Genomic DNA, 19,498 nt, shown 5'->3' on the forward strand with positions numbered 1-19,498 from the left:
ACAAACCAAACCACTATAATTGAAAGTTTACTAATAAAAAGTTATAAGAAATAAACCAAAGGTATTCATTTGATTCTCTAAATAACAAGAAAAATTATGTTCACTACTTGAAACAAGATCTTGGTCTCAAAGATTTTTCAAACGGCCTCCATCAGCATTGGATGTTGAAACTAGGATCTCCCCTTCAACACTAACTATGAAATCCACTAACAAAATATGAATATTAGGCTATCAAATCTACCTAAAACACCAAGAATTGGAAATATAATCATATTACAATTGAAAATGTTTAGTTCAGCATCCACTTGGGTCCATAGCTCAAATGCCTAGAGCATTTCTGTTTAGGTGACAGGGGAAAAATAGTGTTCTAAATCTTATGACTTTACCAGCAAGGAAATTAAAATATCCTTTAAGACATTTTGATTAGGGATCCCTGGGTGGCGCAGCGGTTTGGCGCCTGCCTTTGGCCCAGGGCGCGATCCTGGAGACCCGGGATCGAATCCCACGTCAGGCTCCCGGTGCATGGAGCCTGCTTCTCCCTCTGCCTGTGTCTCTGCCTCTCTCTCTCTCTGTGACTATCATAAATAAATAAATAAATAAATAAATAAATACCTTAAAAAAAGACATTTTGATTAGAAACTACTCTTTAATTTCTATGTTTCTTTTACTTAAGAGATAAATAAGTAAAGATTCATATCCTTTACATTAATTACCTAGTTGGTCTCAATCAACTGTTTCTTGCTCTAAAGATTTTTGCATGTAAGAAAAATGTATAAATGCCTTAAAGGTAGGCATAACCATTTACCATTGGTCTCTCTCCTTATGTTCTGGTTCTCCAGGGTGTGGTTACTATGAATGTATGCATCCTGCCAGCCAAGCACTCAAAGATTTGCCATGTCATCCCTAAATCAGAAATTGGTATTTTGTAGGATTTATTACCTTAATATATGTAATCAAGATAAAATTCAATTACTGTATCCCCTATTAGTCATATCAGCTGACCAAACTAAACCCTCCTCCACATTTTTGCCTAGCATGATCTCTTGTGCTGGACCTCAGTTCACAGAAGTCACTTTGTCACTCATTTTGCTCAGATTATAAATGAGAATCATTGATCCAGGCACATTTCTTTAAAAAAAAATATTGATCCTGGGCAGCCTGGGTGGCTCAGCGGTAACACCACCTTCAGCCCAGGGCGTGATCCTGGAGACCTAGGATTGGGTCCCATGTCAGGCTCCCTGCATGGAGCCTGCTTCTCCCTCTGCCTGTGTCTCTGCCTCTCTCTCTCTCTCTCTCTCTGTCTCAAATAAATAAATAAATAAATAAATAAATAAATAAAATCTTTTAAAAAATATTGATCCTGACAGATGTGGCGGCACTGAGTACTTCAGATTATTTCGCCCTGGGACACACTAACTCATAGTATTTACTCATGGAGACCAGTCATCATAGATAATGATCTGGCCTCACGGCTGACTAGCCCAGCCAGAGTCTTATTGTAATTGGACTGCTATAGCATGTTAAGAGAAATGTCAGTATCTTCAAGACAAAACGATTACAGATGGTAGAATTCCTACTGGCTCTTGAGGATTAGATGATACAATTATTTGCAATACTTTCTTCCTTATCACCTCAAGAAAAAGGGATAATTTTTTTATTCATATGAAATCAAGGTTTTAGTTCATATTGACCTGTGAAAATAAAGTAAAAGTAGGGAAATATGAGATGTATATATGTCCATTTGTCAATCATGGAAAAGACTGGATGGTTCATCATGTACCTGCACATAAGATATACTAACTCTACTAGGGTTTTTTTCTGATATTATTCCTGGAAATAAATGAGACAGAAGCCTAAGATTTGATTCCACAAATTATTATTTTTTAAAGATTTTATTTATTTATTCATGAGAAACACACAGAGAGAGGCAGAGTCATAGGTAGAGGGAGAAGCAGGCTCCATGCAGGAAGCCCGATGTAGGACTCAATTCTGAGACTCCAGAATCACTCTGTGGGCCAAAGGCAGGCACTTAACCACTGAGCCACCTGGGCCTCCCAACTCCACATTAAACCTCACACTGGTTGGTTTCATAGACTTTCGTACAACCAGTTGTATTATTAACTAGTTAAAAAAAAAAAAGAGTGCACTTGCTGTGGTGAGCAATGGGTATTGTATGGAACTGGTGAATTACTATATTGTACACCTGAAACTCGTATTATACTATATGTTAACTAACTGGAATTTAAATAAAAACTTAAAAAAATAAATAAGAGTGGCCCATGAAAAATACATTTATTAAAAACTGTAATGTTACCTTTGGAAATCAGTGTTCTGATCATTTCCAGATAAGGAAATTTGTACTAATAAGTAACATTAGAACTTCCCATGAAGTGGCAGGAACAATTTCAAGCAATTTCTTTTTTTTTTTTTTTTTTTTTTTTTATTATTTAAGACCTTTATTAACGGGTGCTTGCCGTTTGTTGACTTTTTTGAAAAAATCAAGTTGTAAACTTTTATTACAAATTAAAAATGAGGTTCTTAAAAATCTCATCTTGACCAGATATGAAACAATTTAAAAACCTTTAAAGGTGTATTGAGAAAAACCAGGCTTTTTTTTTTTTTTTTAAAAACACGTTTATCATTACCAAAAAGAGACGTCTTTAGGTAAAAATAATAAAAACCCCATGCTGCATAGATAATGCAGATAGTTCTATTTATCTGGTCAATGGGCAAAAAGCAAGCACTTAAGGTCTTCAGCTCCAATCTTTTGTTCATTTCTTATTGCTGGAATTTCATCTTCATTTCTTCATGTTGGATGACTAAACCGGATGATGGTAGAGATGGTAAGCCGGCATTTACTCAGCCCCGCCCTGCTCAGCCTCGGGAGCGGACGAATTCTCAGCTGGTGGATCGGCTGCTTTTGTCTCTTTGTCATCTTGTGGTTTAGGGTTTTCTGGGCGTCTGCGTCGGTAATTGAAGTTGCGGCGGTACCGACGTTGAGGTGGCTGCTGACCTTGGGTCTCATCTCCTTGATTTTCCTTATCTTCCTCATTTCCATCCTCTCTAGGCTGTCTTTGGCGAGGAGGACCCCTACGGAATCGTGGTCTATAACCTCGATACATATTCTGTCTCACTGGTCTACCTTGTTCTCCTGCACCCTGGTTGTCAGCACCTTCCATCACTTCTCCCTGCACAGGAGGGTTGGAATACTGTGGTCGACGCCCGTAGGGTCTCCGCATGTAGTAAGGTGGGAACCGTCGCCTGCGGTAGGGCCGGCGCTGTTGGGCCTGGCCTTCGGGAGCACTTTCCGATCCCTCGTTCTTCTCCCCACTCTCACTATTCTGGTAATTCTGCTGGTAATTGCGTGGAGGACCCCTGCGACGTGGATAGCGTCTATAATGGTTACGGTCTGCTGCATATTTACTGCCTTGCACTGGAACTCCACCAGGGCCTGTAACATTTGCTGCCTCCGCACCCTTTTCTCCTTCAACAACATCAAACTCCACAGTCTCTCCATCTCCTACACTGCGAAGGTACTTCCTGGGGTTATTCTTCTTTATGGCAGTCTGGTGTACAAATACATCTTCCTTGGTGTCATTCCTGTTGAGGAAACCATATCCGTTTCTTACATTGAACCATTTTACTGTTCCCAAAACCTTCGTTGCGATGACCTTCTTGTCCCCGCCGGCAGGCGCCGCCGATGTGAGGCCGCCCGGGCCGCCGCTCCCTGCGCCGCTGCCCGTGGTGCCGGGCTTGGTGTCGGCGGCGCTGAGGGCGGGGGCGGCGGGGGCGGCGGGGGGGGCGGCGGGCGGCTGCTGGGTCTCGGCCTCGCTGCTCATGGTTGCGGTGATGGTGACTGGGGCCGGGCGGCAGCTGCGGCTCCTCCCGGGGTGTGATGGTAACTAGGCCGGCGGCGGCGGTGGGGCTGCTCAGGGCTCTCTGGGGTCCGCTCTCCCAATTTGAAGCAATTTCACTGTCATTTCCAGTCAATGACTTGGGGGAAGTTAGGGAAGTTAAAAAAGAAAAAACTTCTTGATCAAATATTTACAATTAACAGGCTACAAGGAATTAACTATAGATATGCAGATGATAACCTACATGAAAAGAAAATTATAATTACTCCTTAAAGTAGAGTAGCATAGGAAGTCATTTTTTATGTAGAAGACACTGGTGTCAAAGTTTCCCCAATTATTTCCCTCAGTGTCATTCATTATGACTATATAATCTACCTTTAAATACATATAAAATTGGCTGAATATATATTGGCTAGTGAAATCTATTTTGAATACCAAGAATGGGATATTTATTTTTTTTATTTAAAAAGTGTTTCATGTACCATCTACCTAAATCCTTTACTCTATGTCTAGAAAATTGTCCTCAGTAAGAAAAAAAAAGTTATTCTACTTCCCGTGACTGTGTCATCAATCTAATTAAAATACACCCTAAAACATTCACAGGAATGAAAACTCTAAAATTACCATTTGTTTGTCTTACTCAAAGACATAAGAGACACTAAATTTGCTATAAAATGTGTTTTATATCAGGAGTTTTGTTTCATTCCAAATAAGGGAGCACTTCATTGGTGATGATAATCCATGGAATTCTAATTCTACAACTAGTCTACAAAGTATATAGAAAATTAGAGAAGTTGTGAAACAAAATTTTCCTAGTGGAATATTTAGTTATAAAAACTTATAAGAATTGATAATGGATATTCATTCAACCATGTGATGAAAAGAATGATTATACTCACAATTTTGATGAAGTAGTACAGAAATAATTGTTCCTGATATTTGTATCAAAATTTCCCCAGCACACTCACTGTAAAATCATGTATTATATCGAGGGTGTCTCTCTAAACACATTAGAAGCTCACTGATGATACATGAAAGTGGTCAATGAAATTCATGTAAGAATCGAAGATTATTATTTATTTTTTCTGCATTTGTTTTATTTTTAATAAATTTATTTTTATTGGTGTTCAATTTGCAAACATATAGAATAACACACAGTGCTCATCCCATCAAGTGCCCACCTCAGTGCCCGCCACCCAGTCACCCCCATCGCCCGCCCACCTCCCCTTCCACCATCCCTAATTCGTTTCCCAGAGTTAGGAGTCTTTCATGTTCTGTCTCCCTTTCTGATATTTCCCACTCATTTTTTCTCCTTTCCCCTTTATTCCCTTTCACTATTTTTTTCCAGTGGATAGTCTTTCCTCTTTTATCGAATATTAGTAGACCATAAAGTTCAGGGTCCACTTCTGGGTTCTCTATTCTGTTCCATTGATCTATGGGTCTGCTTCTGTGCCAGTACCACACTGTCTTGATGATCACAGCTTTGTAGTACAACCTGAAATCTGGCATTGTGATGCCCCCAGATATGGTTTTCTTTTTTAAATTCCCCTGGCTATTCAGGGTCTTTTCTGATTCCACACAAATCTTAAAATAATTTGTTCTAACTCTCTGAAGAAAGTCCATGGTATTTTGATAGGGATTACATTAAACGTGTACATTGCCCTGGGTAACTGACATTTTCACTATATTAATTCTTCCGATCCATGAGCATGGAGTATTTTTCCATCTCTTTGTGTCTTCCTCAATTTCTTTCAGAAGTGTTCCATAGTTTTTAGGGTATAGATCCTTTACCTCTTTGGTTAGGTTTATGCCTAGATATCATGCTTTTGGGTGCAATTGTAAATGGGATTGACTCCTTAATTTCTCTTTCTTAGGTCTCATTGCTAGTGTAGAGAAATGCCACTGATTTCTGGACATTGATTTTGTATCCTGCCACGCTACCAAATTGCTGTATGAGTTCTAGCAATCTTGGGGTGGAGGCTTTTGGGTTTTCTATGTAGAGTATCATGTCATCGGCCAAGAGGGAGAGTTTGACTTCTTCTTTGCCAATTTGAATGCCTTTTATTTCTTTTTGTTGCCTGATTGCTGAGGCTAGGACTTCTAGTACTATGTTGAATAGCAGTGGTGAGAGTGGACATCCCTGTCGTGTTCCAGATCTTAGGGGAAAGGCTCCCAGTGCTTCCCCATTGAGAATGATATTTGCTGTGGGCTTTTCGTAGATGACTTTTAAGATGTCGAGGAATGTTCCCTCTATCCCTACACTCTGAAGAGTTTTCATCAGGAATGGATGCTGTATTTTGTCAAATGCTTTCTCTCCATTTCTTGAGAGAATCATATGGTTCTTGGTTTTTCTCTTGCTGATATGATGAATCACACTGATTGTTTTAAAAGTGTTGAACCAGCCTTGCATCCCGGGGATAAATCCTACTTGGTCATGGTGAAAAATCTTCTTAATGTACTGTTGGATCCTATTGGCTAATATCTTCTTGAGAATTTTTGCATCCATGTTCATCAGGGATATTGGTCTATAATTCTCCTTTTTGGTGGGGTCTTTGTCTGGTTTTGGAATGAAGGTGATGCTGGCCTCATAGAATGAGTTTGGAAGTACTCCGTCTCTTTCTATCTTTCCCAACAGCTTTAGTCGAATAGGTATGGTTTCTTCTTTAAACATTTGATAGAATTCCCCTGGGAAGCCATCTGGCCCTGGACTTGGGAGGTTTTTGATGACTGCTTCAATTTCCTCCATGGTTATTGGCCTGTTCAGGTTTTCTATTTCTTCCAGTTCCAGTTTTGGTAGTTTGTGGCTTTCCAGAAATGCGTCCATTTCTTCTAGATTGCCTAATTTATTGGCGTATAGCTGTTCATAATATGTTTTTAAAATCGTTTGCATTTCCTTGATGTTGGTAGTGATCTCTCCTTTCTCATTCATGATTTTATTAATTTGAGTCTTCTCTCTCTTCTTTTTAATAAGGCTGGCTAATGGTTTATGTATCTTATTATTTCTTTCAAAGAACCAACTCCTGGTTTTGTTGATCTATTCCACAGTTCTTCTGGTCTCTATTTCATTGAGTTCTGCTCGAATCTTCATTAACTCTCTTCTTCTGCTGGGTGTAGGATCTATTTGCTGTTTTTTCTCCTTTAGGTGTAAGGTTAGCTTTTGTATTTGAGTTGTTTCCAGTTTTTGGAGGGATGCTTGTATTGTGATGTATTTGCCCCTCAGGACTGCTTTTACTCTTTCCCATAGATTTTGAATTGTTGTATCTTCACTCTCATTAGTTTCCATGAATCTTTTTAATTCTTCCTTAATTTTCTGGTTGACCCTTTCATCTTTTAGCAGGATGGTCCTTAACCTCCCCCTGTTTGAAATCCTTCAAAACTTCTTCTTGTGATTTAGTACTAATTTCGAGGCATTATGGTCTGAGAATATGCAGGGGACGATCCCAATCTTTTGGTTCGCTTCAGACCCAATTTGTGACCCAATATGTGGTCTATTCTGGAGAAAGTTCCACGTGCACTTGAGAAGAATGTGTATTCAGTTGCGTTTGGATATAAAGTTCTCTAAATATCTGTGAAATCCATCTGGTCAAGTGTATCATTTAAAGCTCTTGTTTCTTTGGAGATGTTGTGCTTAGAAGACCTATCGTGTGTAGAAAGCGCTAGATTGAAGTCACCAAGTATAAGTGTATTATTATGTAAGTATGTCTTAACTTTGGTTATTAATTGATTGATATATTTGGCAGCTCCCATATTCAGGGTATATATATGGATGATTGTTAATACCCCTTCTTGGATAGATCCTTTAAGTATGATATAGTGTCCCTCTTCATCTCTTACTACAATAAGAATCGAAGAATTTTAAATACAATCATCTCACATCTAAAAATATTTAGCATGTAATAAAAGACATTGTTGAAGAGCATATGAAATTTCTTGCTCATATTATGGATAAAAAACAAAACAATGTGTAAACAATTGTTCTAATCATAGTGACTGCATTGAAAAGAAAATTGAAATAGTCCGTGAAGATTTCACATAGAGCATCTACTTTTCAATTTTTAAAAATTAAGTTCAATTTGCTAATATATAGTATAACATCCAGTGCTCATCCCATCAAGGGCCCTCCTCAGCCCACGTGACACAGTCACCCCACGCCTCCACCTACCTTCTCCTCCACCACCCTTTGTTAATTTCCCAGAGTTAGGAGTCTCTCATGTTTTGTCACCCTCTCTAATTTTTCCACCTATTACTTTTCAATTTCTATACAATTGTTCCACTTAATAGAAAATGATAAGTAAAATTTCATATCTTTGTATTTTGACAATCTAGTCACACTAAAGACACTGATCATCACTCAGAAAATTCCAGTAGCTCAAATACTTAAATAGCTCAAGTGTAGTCACAGACATTTCTCATAGGACTCATTACTTAAGGAGTGGTTTCCCAAGGTCTATTTATGACATATATGTACATATTGGCAGCCGAGAATTGTAATATCATCCCATAATTGGTTATATAGACCTTTCTACAATTTGTTTCCTCTAGCATATGCCAGCATTTTATTTTTCCACTACCATAATACTTTTTTGGGAACATTTGCTGACCATGCTGAATTCCCCTCCACAGTTTTGCTTAGTATGATCTATGGGCTGGATCTCAGCTCACAGAAGTGATTTTCATTATTCACTCTGTCCATGTTCCAACAAGATCCCTTTGTGGAGTCATCATTTATCCCACAACAAATATAAAATGGACCATCAGAATGTGATACCTGGTAGGCAGTGAGCATTCAGGATTCTGTTACCGTAGGAGGCACTGATCCACATGAAGTTGATCATATATCTGAAGATTAGTGACTAATAGTACAGGGACATGAATTGTGAAACGTTGTATGAGCTAAATATAAGAGATACACGTTCAATAAAATCCTCTACCTTCTATGGAAACAAACAAAAAAGCTCATAATGTATATATTGTTCCAACTACAAACTTGATGTTTTAGACAGACAATCTCAGGTATGTTTCAAAAGAATTATGCTTGAAAAAAGAATATGGCCACAAACCCATAAGATTGCAATGACCAAAAATGGTAGCACAAGAGCATTATCAAGTGAAAGACTATGCTCATCGGAACAGGGCAAGAGCCATTTGAAAGCACGATTAATATGACAAGCAGGGCACAATATCTTCCTTTATAAAAAAGAAATATAGAAAAGTACTGGAAAATTCTAATGCCAAGAGATTGATGAAAACCAATCTATAAAAATATATAATTCCATTGAATCATTCACAATACATAATTGGGGTAGATCAATGATAAGATAAAATGAACTTGAAACACACTCATATAAAAATATTATATGAAGCAGAAATACACAATGAAAACACAAAAAAAGTCTGAAACACTGAAATGTGCACTATTTCTAATAGACAATATCAGGTCTGAGTCATGAAAGAAAGAAACATACATCACAAGTAATATAGAGGATACACAGAAAAAGAAGAGGAAGGAAAATAGCAAATATTATAACATAAGTAGCATAAAAAAACAAAAATAAAGCATCCTTTATCATATACTTCTAACAAAGTGGGTATAGAAGAAAATAGAGTGAAAAGATGAAATTTTTTTGGGGGGGTGAAGAAATAAGAGGAAAGGAAAGGACCTATGACTAAAGGCTCTCAGGAAGGCTAACAGGCTCAGGAAAATACCAGAAACCTGAAGACCACAGAACATAGCAAAAAAACACAAAGTACAGAGCCAAACCACTGACAAGATATGGAGGAAACAATGTATGTCCTCTGCAAAGACCACTTCCCTAAGCCATGCAACACTTGATACCCTACAGCAGAAAAGGAAAGAAACCTTGGGAGGAAGATTTCTAAGGCTGACAGGCAGCAAGAACAGTGGAAGACAGTCAGGTGACCTGTGTCCCACTCGCCCTCCACAGGCTGCAGGGTGTGCTGGTGCCCCTGCGCCACCCATGCTACCCCACCCAGGGCATCCCCTGGGGGCAGGGACAGGGTATCCCTGTGCCCAAATAACAGCTCTGCTTCAGGACCAATTTCCAGCCCTGTGTACCCTCCTCTAGGCTGTGGGTGACCCTGACCTCAGCAACTGTCCCTCTCTGTATCTCCCTGGCTGGGATCTTGAGCTAGACCTCAGCCTCCATGAGGACAATAGTAAAGGATTCCTCATTCACTATGTTCAGCTTTCCAAGGAACGCACATGTGGGAGTCATCATGGATATGAGCACCTGTGGGGTCTGGCTGGGACAGCCCATTAGTGCAGACATGCTCACCCTTGGGAGGACCTATTGTCCTGCCACATCAAGGAGAACCTGGGAAGGACGCATGACCACAGGGACCTCTAGACTTGGGAGACAATCCAAGGACATGACTATGAGCAAGAGGAACAGGATATCATCTTGGGGAGCTAAACCCTACATGTCAGGATAACACACCAGTCAGAAGGCCCTCAGGAAAGCACAACATTTCCTTGCCCAAAGGCTCACTCTAAGACAAAAGAAGTTTACCTTCTTACCGATCCATGTGGAATCTGCCCAACCTGGGCAGCTAACCTGGTGAGGCCAACCTCACTCCACTCCTCCAAGGCTTTCTATTCTGAGCCGAAATGAGGCTGGCGATGACACAACACCTGAAAGTTTGGGAAAATTGCACTCACAAATGATAAACATACCCAGAGGATCAGGTGGTGAGATCAGAAAGAACAGATCCATGTGGAAGCCTAGCACCTGCCTGTGCTGGCAGGCACAGGACTGGCTGCACATGGGTGAAATGCCACAGGCCCAGGTCAGCCCACACACAGGAATGTGCCTGTTTCATGTGTGTCAAGGAATTTCCATGAGCAATGTGCCTGGTAAATGCCACGTGCTGTGAGTGGGGGTGTGCATGAGTCTGTGAGTGAGGGGCCCTCTATGGGTGTGTTTGGGTGTGTGTGCATGAGTGTTATCTATGTGTTTACTAGCAGGTGTGTGCATGCGGGCGTGTGCAGGACAGGCTGGCAGACTAGCTGGCCGAAGCAGAGGTGCTCACATGTGGAAGTCATCACTTAAAAGCGCATAGCCCGTATGTGGAACCCTGGCCTCACGCCCTGCCATGCAAAAGCATGAGATGATGCGTTTGTCCCTGAGGGAGGCTGCAAAGGCCTGAGACACTACATATCCAAAGCCCTCTGGCAATGCACAGCGCACGGATTCTTCTCTACAAACCCACTTAGGACCACTGAAGTAACGTCGATGTGGACTAGGTGCCTCGCTAGATGACCAGGGGCCAGAGAGCTGCCCAAAACCGCAGCAACCACAGGGCAAGGCAAGGAGCCCCCATGCAGGCCTGGCAGCCCTTGGGCGCTGGCTAGAGGCCCCAGGCCTCCACAAAGCCCTATTGAGGCAAGGTGACCACATGAAGACAGGCCTGAGGTGACGCCATGAGGACAGGCAACCTGTTGTGCCCACTCTACCATACGGCCCTTGGACTGTGGGTGGAACAGCCCTAAACAAGCGGTGCCCATGACCTGCTGAGAGCCAGTAAAACAGCCAATGGAATGCAGGACATGCTACTGCCAAGGAAACTGGTGTGTCCATGGCCAGCGTGCTTCATGGGCATAGCCTCCAGGACACATGCCATCACTTGGGCTACCTCGCCCACGTCCATGTCCTTGAATCCTCATCACTGTAGGGAAAGTCTCGCACTGCTGCCCTCGAAAGGGGGACTGGGATCCTCAGCGAGGACAGCCACACGTGGTGTGCTCGTCACAGGCATCCACATTGTGGGACCCAAGACAGGGCCTGTTGTCAGAGTTACAGGCACAACACAGTGGCTCTGACATAGGGGCATGGCCACAGTCCCATAGGAGAGTGGCATACACAAAGGAGGACCAGTGCCCTTCCCAAGGAGAGCAAGACATGAGCCAAGCTCCATGGCCACAACACAGGGCTGTGCCTGACTGCTATCGGGGACCAGAGCCTTACCCACACAGCCTACAGGCTAGCCCAGAGAAGTCTTGTGCCCACAAAACAGGAAGGTGCCACCGCAGGCATTGAATCAAGGGTCGCCCATGCTGGAAGTCTTCACACAGGAGCCCTGTGCTCCAGGAGTCATGATCCCCACGGCCAGGGTCCGCAAGGCCACCTGACAAAGTGAGAGCCGGCCAGGGTGGATGGCCAGCATACATCTCACAGACTCAGGGGAGACACCTGGGAGAGCCCTTCTTCGGGAAAGTAGTGGCTAGGGGCACATCAGACAGAGCCCTTGGCACCATCCCCACGTGTCCCCTTCGGGCCAATAAGTCGCACCCTGGTGGGTAGGTAGTAGGGCCTCACAACACTCACCAAGCACTGACCTGTTAGTGTCACAACACCACCCAAGTATATGGAGGCTTCTGAGTGCCTGCACCACCGGTCCTACAGTCCTCCCCAGGCCCTGCCATTCCCATGCAGGCCATTGGCCAGCAGAGCATTGACACTCCTGGCCTGAGCATGTAGGACGAGCTCTGCCAGATCACCATGCATGTGCGGTGTGTGCGTGTCTGTATGTGTATGTGTGTGTGTTTGTATGTGTGCCTCTCTGGCCTAAGAGACATTCAGGTGCTGTCAAGGGCAGTGGTCCTTTCTGGTGCTTTTGGCATCTTCCTGCATCCCTATGCAGCACTCAATTGTCAAACCTGGGACAGAGGACGCGGGCAAATATCGCTGCTTGCCCATCGGAGGCCCATCTCCAAATACACAGCACCCGGCCCTGAAAGTGTGGCTCCACATATACCGCCAGGAGATCTACCTCAATCATTGGCCTTGCCGACTTCCTCTGGACAGACGCTCTCAAGGCTGTGCCAACAATGCTCAATGTGACTCCTACCTCTTGGCTACTGGCTGTCCAACACACCGCCAAAGCCCAGCAATGCCATGGACTCCATGCTGTGGACTCCCACCCAAGGAGGGCACACACCTCCTGGGCCCTCAGGATTCCCTGAGACTCTCCGATCCCAAGGCCCTTAAGTGGTGGTGCTGGTGCTGGTGGTGGTTGAGTGAAAGGCACGGCCAAGGTGAAGCTGTCCCCTACTCCTACCTTCCCTGGGGAAGACAATGTATGGACTTCAGTTTTGATCAGAACGACGGTAGGGAGTTCTCACTCATTTTGTTCAACTTTTCCAAGAAATGCAGATTGAGGGAGTCGTCATCGATCTGAGCACTTTCTGGAATGCCTGGCAAATTGAACATGCAGGCTGGATGGCTCATGGGGATTCCCCGTGGCCTCAGCATCCCCCAGTACCCTGGAGACTATCCAGAGCTATGCCCCTGAGCAAGAGTCACAGGCAATCCTCTTAGGGAGCCATTGCCCCTCACTACGAGGCACAAGCTAAGTGGCAGGCCTGCAGACTGGCCCAGGACCTTCTAGGCCCATTTGCTCAATTTGAGGCAACGAAAGGCTTACCTGCATAGCCATCCATGCATAGGCTCCCCGCCCTAGACCAATCATCTTCCATAGGTCCTGCCATAACCCATTGCACCTGCAAGGAAAGGAAGGATTTCTTCTCTGGGCGGACAGCAAGCCTGGCTTGGCCTCCGCACCTGTGGAAGGGTGGAGAAAACACACGAAGGTATCACAAACGCACCCAGGTGTTCAGCTGGCCAGAGCGTTCCAAATAGTTCCGTGGGGATGCCTTGCATCTGCCTGTGCTGTCCCTCTATCCCAAAGGGCTAGCTGCACATGGGTGAGATGCCATTGTCCATGGTAAGTCCAGGCATGGGGATATGCCTGTCTCATGTGTGTCTAGGAATTTCTGTGTGAGTGCATGGTAATGTGTCTGGTAAGGCCATGTTCCATGAGTGGGGTGTGTGTGTGCCTGTGTATGAGGGACCCTCTGTGGGTGGGTTAGAGTCTGTGTGCTTCAGTGTGATTCTTGGGTTTATTAGCAGGTGTGAGCATGTGTGCGTGTGCAGGGTAGGCTGGCAGGCTGGGTGGCCGTGGCACAGGTGCTCACGTATGGAGTTCACCTCCACAAAGCACATAGCCCATACAAGGATCCATGGCCTCAGACCCTGCCATGCAATGGCACGAAATGACACAATTGACCCTGGGGGGAGGTTACAATGGCCTGAGACACCACGTGTCCAAAGCCCTCTGGCAACGCACAGGAAAACAACTCTCCTCCAAAAATCCACTTTCGACTGTCGAAGCGATGTTGTTGTGGACTAGGTCAATCCGTTGGGGTCAGATGCAGCATGAAATCGCAGTAATCATGGGGCAAACCAATGACCATGGTGCAGGCTGTTAGGCCTCCAGGGCTGGCTGCATGCCTCAGGCCTCCACAAAGTCTACTGATGTGAGGTAGCTATGCGAAGGTCGGCCAGGTGACCCATCCCGCTCACTCGACAACATGGCTCTTGGGGTGCAAGCAAAACAGACCTAGGCAAGTGGTTCCCATGCCCCACCTAGAGCCAGTGCAATAGTCGACGGAATTCAGGGTGCACTACTGCCAAAGGACCTGGAATGTCCCTGGCTATTGTGCTTAGTGGGCACGGCCTCCAGGAACAGGTGCCATCAATCAGACGCCCTCTACATGTCCACCTTGTTGAGTCCTCATCACTGCAGGGAAAATATCTCACCACTGCCCTCAAAAGGGACTCCTGCATCAGGGACAGGGATCCTCAGTGAGGACAGCAACATGCAGTATGTTCTTCACAGGCATCCACATTGTGGGGTCAAGGCAGGGCCCGTCCATTGGCAGACACAGGCGCAACATAGTGGCCCTGGCACAGGGGCATGGCCTCAGTCACGAAGGAGAGAGGCACGCACAAAGGAGGACCAGTGCCCTTTCACAGGAGAGGGGGACATGGGCCAAGCTCCACGGACACGACATGGGGCTGCACCTGACTGCTATCAGGGTCCCTGTGGCCTGTCCTGCATGGTCTTCAGGCTAGCGCAGAGAAGACTTTTGCCCACAAAACAGGAAGGAGCCACCCCAGACACTGAATCAAGGGCTGTCCTGGGTATATGCCTTCACACAGGAGCCCCATGCCCTAGGAGGCAAGGTCCGAACAGCCAGGTTCCACGAGGCCAGTGGGTGAAGCTAGGGCCAACCAGGGTAGCGATGGTGGGAACACCTCTAAAAGACACAGGGTAGATGCCCAGGAGAGTACTTCTTTGGGAGAGTAGTAGGCAGGGGCACATTGGAGAGAGCCCTCGGCACCATTGAAGGCAGCCCCTAAGGGCCATAAGTCATAGTCCATGTGGGCAGGCGGTGGGGCCAAACACAGCTCACCAAGCACTGACTGGTTGGTGTTGGAACACCACCCAAGTGTAGGGAGACTATTGGCTGTTCTATCGACTCGTACTGTGGACTCCCCAGGCCCTACCATTCCCATCCATCCCAGGGGCCAGCAGAGCGTCTATACTCCTGATGTGAGTGTATACCATGAGCTCTGCTGGAACTCCTTGTACGTGTGGTGTGTTTGTGTGTGTGTGTGCATGCCTATGTCTGCATCTGTGACTGTGTGTGTGTGTGGGGGGGTGTATGTGACTGCATATGCGTTTGTGTGTGTCTCCATGTGTGTGCAAGTCTGTGCATAAGTGTGCGTGTGTGTGTTGTGAATGTGTGCTTCTCTGCCCTGAAACACATTCAGGCACTGTCAAGTGCATTAGCCCTAGCTGGTGCCTCTCCTGTCTTCCCCCAGGCCTGCGAAGCTGTCAGCTACAACCTTGGATAGAGGCCTCGGGCAAAGATTGCCACTTGCCCAGGGTGGGGGTCCACCTGGAAACCCACGGTGCCTGGCCCTGAAAGGGGGTACCGCACACACTGCCAGGAGCTCTGGCTCAATTATCAGTCTGGCCAACTTGCTCCAGCATGGAACCTCTCCAGGCCATGCCAACATCGCCCAATGTGACTCCTACTGCTTGGCTGCCAGTTATCTGAGACGCCTTCAAAGCCTGGACATGCCTCAGAAGACTACCAAGCTGAGGACTCCCATTCAAGGAGAGCATTCTGGGCCCTCAGCCCTCCATGAGGCTCTCCGATTCCAAGGCCCTTGGGTGCAGATGGTGGTGGTGGTGATATTTGTGAGTATGTGGCATGAACAAGGACAAGCTAGCTGTCCCTCACTCCTACCTTCCCTGGGAGAGACAACATGCTGGACCTCAGTTTTGATGAGAATGACAGTAGGGAGTTCTCACTCATTTTGTTCAGCTTTTCCAAGGAATGCAGGTTGAGGGAGTCATCATCAATCTGAGCACTTGCTGGGCTGCCTAGCAAATGGAACCATGCAGGCTGGACAGGTCATAGGGTAGTACCCGAGGCCTCAGCACCCTCCAGCAAGCTGGAGACCATTCAGAACTACAGCCCTGAGCAAAAGGCATGGGCATTCCACTCGGGGAACTATCACCCCTCTCCATGAGGCACAAGCCAACTGGCAGGCCACAGGCAGATCTAGGACTTTCTAGTCCCATCATCTCACTTTGAGATGACAAAAGGCTTACCCGTATAGCGATCTGTGTGCAGGGTCCCCCGCCCCGGACTACTCTTCTTCCAGAAATCCCACATCATCCCTCCACACCTCCAAGGAAAGGAAGGTCTTCTTCTCTGAGTCAATGGAGCGCCTGGCTTGCCCTCCTCACCTGAGGAATGGTGGAGAAAACATAAGAATGCATCACAAATGCACTCAGGTGCTCAGCTGGCCAGAGTGGTCCAAACGGTTGCATGGGGAAGCTTTGCATCTGCCTGTGCTGTCCCTCTGTCCCACAGGGCTAGCTTCTCGTCGGTGAGATGCCACGGGCCCATGTCAGCCCACACATGTGGATGTGCTTCTGTTTCATGTGTGTCTAAGAATTTTCTTGTGAATGCATGACAATGTGTCTGGCAAGGCCACGTGTCATGAATGGGGACAGACGTGCATCTGTGTATGAGGGGCCTCTGTGCTGTTTCATTGTGCATCAGTGTGACTCTATGAGTTTATTAGCAGGTGTGCACGTGTGTGCATGTGCAGGACAGGCTGGCAGGCTGGGCAGCCATGGCAGAGGTGCTCACATGTGGTGTTCATCTCCACAAACCACATAGGCCATCCATGGATATGTTGCCTCAGACCCTGCCACACAACAGCATGAATTGACGTGATTTACCCGACGGGAGAATGCAGTGGTCAGACACTACATGTCCAAAGCTCTGGCAACGCAGAGCACAATGACTCTCCTCAAAAAAGCCCACTTCCAACCGTCAAAGCGACATTGTTGTGGACTACGTCACCTCGTTAGTTGTCTTGGTGTCGGGGCCCAGCATGAAATCTCAGTGAAAACGGATCAAGGCAATGAGTCCTGATGCAGGCTGGGAGCCCAGGGGGGATGGCTGCACGCCTCAGGCCTCCAGAAGCCCTAGAGAGCCAAGGGAGCAATACAAAGGTTGGACAGGTGACTCGTCCCACGCACTTGACAATACGACTCGACAATACGACTCTTCGTATGTGGTCAGAACAGCCTTAGGCAAGCAGTGCCCATGACCCAACGAGAGCAAGTAGCAACAGCTGACGGAAACCGCGGTGTGCTACAGCCAAGGACATTGGCATGCCTAAGGCCATTGTGCTTCATGAATATGGCCTCCAGGAACACGTGTCATCATTCGTGCTGCCATGTCCACGTCCATGTCCTTGAGTCCTCATCGCTGCAGGGGAAGTCTCTTACCACTGCCCTGGAACGGGACTCCCGTGTCGGGGGCTGGAATCCTCAGTGAGGACAGCAACATGCAGTGTGCTCTTCACAGGAAGCCACATTTTGGGAGTCAAGCCAGGGCCCATTTCATTGGAAGAGATAGGCGCAACATAGTGGTTCTGGAGCAAGGGCATGGCTGAAGTACTGCAGGTGATAGGCACACAGAAAGGAGGACCGGTCCCCTTCCCATGAAGAGGAAGACGTGGGCCAAGCTCCATGGCTACGAATGTCAGGCTGTGCCTGACTGCTATCAGCATCCCCAGGGCCTGTCCAGCATGGTTGAGAATCAAGCCCAGAGAAATCTTGTGGCCATAGAACAGGAAGAAGCCACCCCAGATGCTGAATCAAGGGCTGCCATGGATGGATGCCTTCACATAGAAACCCAAAACCCCAGAAGGAAATGTCTGCATTGCCAAGGACTGCAAGTTCACCCAGCAAAGCGAGGGTTGGCCAGGATGGCAATGGCCAGCATACCTCTCACAGGCACATGGAAAATGCCCAGGAGAGCCCTTCTTTGGGAAGGTAGTGGCCAGGGGCATGTTGGGCAGAGTCCTGGGCTACATCCAAAGTAGGCCCCATAGGGTAATAAGTAGAAGCTCATGTGGGAATGCGGTGAGACCTCCCACAGCCCACAAAGCACTGACCCGTTGGTGTTGCAAAACCACTGAGTGTAGGGAGCCTGCCAGCTACACGCACACACCCATCCTGTGGACTCCAGAGGCCCTGCCATTCCCATCCATCCCAGTGGACAGCAGAGCATCTACACTTTGCCCTGAGCAAACACCACGAGCTCTGCAGGTCCTACTTGCATGTGTGGTGTGTGCATGTCTGTGTGTGTGTGTGTGTGTGTGTGCGTGTGCCTGTGTCTGCATCTTTATGTGTGTCTGTGCGTGTATTTGTCTGTGTATGTGTGTGTGTGTTCATGTGTGTGGGAGACTGTGTGTGTGGGTATGTGTGCTTCTCTGGCCTGAGACACATTCAGGCACTGTCAAGTGCATTGGCCCTACCTGGTGTCTTTCCTGTATTCCCTCAACCCTGTGCAGCTTTTACCTGATGACCTGGAACAGAGGCCTTGGGCAAAGATTCCCACTTGCCCGTATGAGAGTCCTCCTCCAAACCCATGGTGCCTGGCCCTGAAGGAGTTGCACAGCTCACACTGCCAGGAGCTCTGGATCAATCATCAGTCTGGCTGATTTGCTGTGACACAGAGCCTCTTGAGGCTGCACCAACATCGCCCAATGCGACTCCTACTGCTTGGCTCCTGGTTGTCTGAGATGCCTTCAAAGCCTGGATATGCCTCGGGGGACTACTAAGCTGAGGACTTCCATCCAAGGAGGGCACACGCCTTTTGGGCCCTCAGCCGTCCATGAGGCTCTCTGATCCCAAGGCCCTTGGGTGGAGATGGTGGTGGAGGTTGCGAGAATGTGGCATGACCAAGGCAAAGCTAGCTGTCCCTCACTCCTACCTTCCCTGGGGAAGACAACGTGCTGGACCTCAGTTGCGATGAGAACGACGGCAGGGAGTTCTCACTCATTTTGTTCAATTTTCCAAGGAAAGCAGATTGAGGGAGTCATGATCCATTGGAGCACTTCCTGGGCCGACTGGCAAACCGAACCAAGCAGGCTGGATGGCTCATAGGGGACTCCTCGTGGCCTCAGCACCTTCTAGCACCCTGGAAACCCTCCAAACTTCACCCCTGAGCAAGAGGCACAGGCAATCCTCTCAGAGAACCATCGCCCCTTGCCCACTGGCAGGACGGTGGCCAACCCAGAATCTTCTAGTCCAATTCGCTCACTTTGAGACAATGAAAGGCTTACCCCCATACCGATCCGTGCACAGGCTCCCCACCCTGGGCCACTCTTCTTCCAAAGGTGCGCCATCATTCTTCCGCAACTCCAAAGAAAGGAGGGTCTGTTTTTTTAGTCAACAGCGAGCAT

At 46.6% G+C, this 19,498-nt stretch overlaps 3 non-coding genes and 2 pseudogenes across 3 annotated transcripts; all 5 read right to left on the reverse strand.

The window, feature by feature from the left end:
• Positions 1-2,801: 2,801 nt before the first annotated feature.
• On the reverse strand, positions 2,802-3,854 carry LOC140615742 (Y-box-binding protein 1 pseudogene; annotated as a pseudogene).
• Positions 3,855-10,005: 6,151 nt separating this feature from the next.
• LOC140623899 (small nucleolar RNA SNORD116) lies at positions 10,006-10,099 on the reverse strand. Its single transcript, XR_012023434.1, has one exon. It is a non-coding gene; the product is annotated as a small nucleolar RNA SNORD116 (small nucleolar RNA).
• A 2,856-nt stretch (positions 10,100-12,955) lies between these two features.
• Positions 12,956-13,050, reverse strand: LOC140623898 (small nucleolar RNA SNORD116). Its single transcript, XR_012023430.1, has one exon. It is a non-coding gene; the product is annotated as a small nucleolar RNA SNORD116 (small nucleolar RNA).
• Positions 13,051-15,996: 2,946 nt separating this feature from the next.
• Positions 15,997-16,091, reverse strand: LOC140623880 (small nucleolar RNA SNORD116). The gene has a single exon (XR_012023411.1). It is a non-coding gene; the product is annotated as a small nucleolar RNA SNORD116 (small nucleolar RNA).
• A 2,959-nt stretch (positions 16,092-19,050) lies between these two features.
• Positions 19,051-19,140, reverse strand: LOC140623888 (small nucleolar RNA SNORD116; annotated as a pseudogene).
• Positions 19,141-19,498: the final 358 nt, after the last annotated feature.

The sequence above is a fragment of the Canis lupus genome, chromosome 2 (assembly GCF_048164855.1).
Source record: "Canis lupus baileyi chromosome 2, mCanLup2.hap1, whole genome shotgun sequence".
Taxonomy (NCBI): domain Eukaryota; kingdom Metazoa; phylum Chordata; class Mammalia; order Carnivora; family Canidae; genus Canis; species Canis lupus.